Raw genomic sequence first — 4,222 nt, 5'->3', positions numbered from 1 at the left:
ATAACACGATACCGAATATGCACTTAAACGGATCTCACTGTTTTTGTTACAGTATTATATAATAAGCCTATCGCGTCGTTTAACTGAGTTCGTTGGTTCACGAGGAGCGGTTGTTTAATAATTATGGTTCCTTTGTACAACTGCTTAATTGGCATGCTCATAAAAAACTAAATAATACCTAGGTACTTCACAAAAAAGGAAAAAATCCGTTATTTTCCCGTTGTAGAGTATAAGGTATAAGTAGAAAACAATACGCAAAACCTTGTTCTATAGGTACCTACTATCACAGAATAAGTAATAGTATCTACTATTCTGGTCGAAACGGGAAACATTTGTATTTGTTCATAATTTCTCGGAAACTTTCCATATGTAGGCATAGAAAGAAAGCAAACAAATCCGCATAGGTTTCATTTACGGAAAATCCATTTTTCCGAGTTTTTTGCCCTTTACATTTTGCACAAATACGCCCAAGTAAATTGCCAGCCCTACACTTGAAACGCGCAGTCGAGAACCTACTTACTTGCCTTGATTCTATTGACTATACGAGTTAGGTTTATGCGGAACCCGCATTGGCCCACTATTTCCATATTTATAGAGTTCCGCTCTCGAACCGTAACAATAAATTGCAGAAAGGGCGAATTAAATCTACCCCACTCATTTGTGGCAAAGTTAACTAAGTTTCTAAATTTATTGCTTAATGTAATTACATATTTCGATGATCCCACTCCACTGTAGTCGAATAGTAAGGATTACAGCGGCCTAACTGAAGTAGCAGTTCGAGCCCCGGCTGGTGCATTATGAGCTATTTTTCTTTTCATTATGCAATGACAATGAGTTTCTCGAAAATACAGAGATTTTTCTGGTACGGTCAAGGTAATTATTGTAACTCCTTTCTGACACTTATTTACTTAGTATATCCATATTTTATTAGTATCGTATATCAATGTGACACGTACATATAAAATTAAATGAACAATAATCCCAATTACAATTTTTTTTTACCATGACGGTGGCAAACAAGCATACGGCCCGCCTGATGGTAAGCAGTCACCGTAGCTTATGGACGCCTACAACACCAGAGGAAAATGAGCAATTAATGAAAAAAATATCTATTTAACCTACAATATTAAAATGTATGTAAAAACGTTTTGATTTACCTACTACACCTTACCTTACTTTGTTAAGTATACCTAACCATTAATGACATCTTTTGGGCGACGTATTTGTCCCCTAAAGATCCCCCTGATATTGATACTGGTACTTATTCGTTACTATTATTTTCTTATCGTATCCTGTCCATCATGCGGGTCTCTCCACTGGCCCATTTTTATTAGTTGTTGCTCGTGCTTTTTCAGGGACGCCTAGAATAGTTATTTGTTTTACAAGGGGGCAAACTTGTTGTTTAACTTCTCGTGCTAATATTGATACCCGAGCAAGCGAAAGATAACAAAATTGAATCACGAGCGCAGCGAGTGGTTCGAAAAAAGGAATCTTGAGCGTTGCGAGGGTTTCAAGGCACAGGGTTAAACTAATTTTGCCACCGAGTGAAACACAATTTTTTTAATTAAATATTTATCTTTTAAAATCATCATTTAAAAGTCAATTCTACGAGCAAACATAAGAAAACAACTCAACATTTGCATTTGATTACTTTGACTCACATGTGAATAAATATGTCCATTGGATGCAAACAAAAATCTCTATGTCTAAATATTGTATGGCGTTTGTGCTCGCTTTGCCCAAAAGCTCTGCCCGCTTTAGGCTCCGCCTCGGGCAAAGCGAGCAAAAGTAAAGTTTTCGTAATTCGTTATTTTTATTAGTTTTCCTAAATTTTGCAGAATATTGAAGTATGTATAATTAAACTACGATAAATTTAGCTTTAAATAGCATTCAAAGTTAAGTTACTGATATTTTCTTCATACTTTTTTCGTAGTTCCTCTAAAGGTGCTCACTGTGGGCCCCCCTTCGCTATTTGGTGTACCGATTTATATTTACATTTTTAACCTACTTTTTTTTATTCATGTATCCATATATTGAATTTGAAATTAACTTATAATGGTATTTACATAACAAAAACATTATTTAGGTTAGAAGAAGGCCAAATTAAATTAATACTTACTTTAAAATCCGCCTCCTATACATCTACTTCTTTGTTTAAAACTCAATAAAGACTTTTTTATTCCCCTTAAGCCTAAGGCCTCCGCAAATATGTACCCAGAAGTAGCATATTTCGGTCGGGAAATTCATTTAGGCGAGCACTAGAGGGGATATTGCGTTGTTTAGACCGCACTAGGCGATTTCAATATCTCGTCGAGGCAGAACGTTCCACTTTCATCGTGGTCTCCATTTTGTACTTATTTCGTATCTTGTAGATGGTGGAACCAATTTGCTCCCGAATAGGTTTAAATTTTTCTATATGGTTAACTGAAAACAAAGCTAGTTTCCTACATTGCCGACGGTTAAATTTGGTATATATCTATCTTAGTTATAGCAAAAAAAACACCTTAGTAGGTTGAACAAGAATTACATTTTATGGAAGACTAGCTGTTGCCCGCGACTTCGTACGCGTGGATTTGTATGTTGGTGGTTATATATTATACATGAGCATAATATAGAACATTATGCAGCAAAAGATATCAGTAGGGACGGGAAAAAAACATTCGGTTCCGAAACTATTAATACAAACTTTTTAAAAACGGTGTAAGTAATCAATATTCGTCTAATTTAATATAATGCCCTTTTTACCAAGTTTCAAGTTCCTAGCTTAAAAGAAAATTTGTACCACGTATAAGTTAATATAATATAAGTCTACAAGTTCAATATCATAATGCGTTCCGGGTGTTGATGGGGCTGCCGCGCTTTTGCAGCGCCTCACAAATGTTCGCCGAGGCGCGCGTAACCTGTTTTAAAGCAGCAATGCGCCTGCGAGCCGCATCGCTAGTACGGCGCGTGCGCGCCAGCCCCAACAGCATCCTGTCTATGATTGCGGATAGAATGGATTGTCCGTACATAATGCACTGTTGTGGACTTCACAAGCCCAGTAACAGTATAGTATAGTAACTGTAAATTTAGTTAAGATATTTATTGTCACTAACCCAGTTTTTTAAGTTTTATTGTAAGTACTAACATTTTATGAGCCATGTGCTCGAAATAAACGATAATTTAATTTAATTTAATTAAATAAACTTACATCCCCTTTAGGAGTTGAATTTTTATGAACGTTGAAATAACTTTTTTGGAATCTTATACAAAGCCTTTCTAAGAAGTTTCAAAACATTTGTAATAGATTCACTTTGAACCCCTTTTTAACCCTTTTAGGGGATGAATATTTAAAAACGCTTAAATTACTTTTCTTGTATTCTAATAATATATGCCTTTATACAAAGATTCAATTCCCGCACTCAAAAAAATATTTGATCTCCATACAAACTTTCAACCCCATTTTTACCACCTTGGGGGATGAATTTTCAATAATTCTGAAATAAGTTTTTTTCTCTTTTAATTATATATATTTCTATGAAGTATCAAGTACCTAGCTTAAAATAAAATTAGGACCACGACACAATTTTAACCCCTTTTTAACCACTTTAGGGGATGAATTTTTAAACACGCTGAAATTACTTTTCTTGTATTCTAATAACATGCCTTTATGCAAAGATTCAAGTCGCGCACTTAAAAAAATGTTTGACCTCCATACAAACTTTCTACCCCTTTTTTACCACCTTAAGGGATGAATTTTCAAAAACGCTGAAATAAGTTTTTTCTCTTTTAATTATATATATTTCTATGAAGTATCAAGTACCTAGCTTAAAATAAAATTAGGACCACGACACAATTTTAACCCCTTTTTAACCACTTTAGGGGATGAATTTTTAAACACGCTGAAATTACTTTTCTTGTATTCTAATAACATGCCTTTATGCAAAGATTCAAGTCGCGCACTTAAAAAAATGTTTGACCTCTATACAAACTTTCTACCCCTTTTTCACCACCTTAAGGGATGAATTTTCAAAAACGCTGAAATAAGTTTTTTCTCTTTTAATTATATATATTTCTATGAAGTATCAAGTACCTAGCTTAAAATTAAATTAGGACCACGACACAATTTTAACCCCTTTTTAACCACTTTAGGGGATGAATTTTTAAACACGCTGAAATTACTTTTCTTGTATTCTAATAACATGCCTTTATGCAAAGATTCAAGTCGCGCACTTAAAAAAAT

This window comes from Cydia strobilella, chromosome 8 (genome assembly GCF_947568885.1).
Source record: "Cydia strobilella chromosome 8, ilCydStro3.1, whole genome shotgun sequence".
Lineage (NCBI taxonomy): Eukaryota > Metazoa > Arthropoda > Insecta > Lepidoptera > Tortricidae > Cydia > Cydia strobilella.
The sequence above is the reverse complement of the archived record's forward strand: the minus strand, read 5'-3'. Positions refer to the sequence as shown.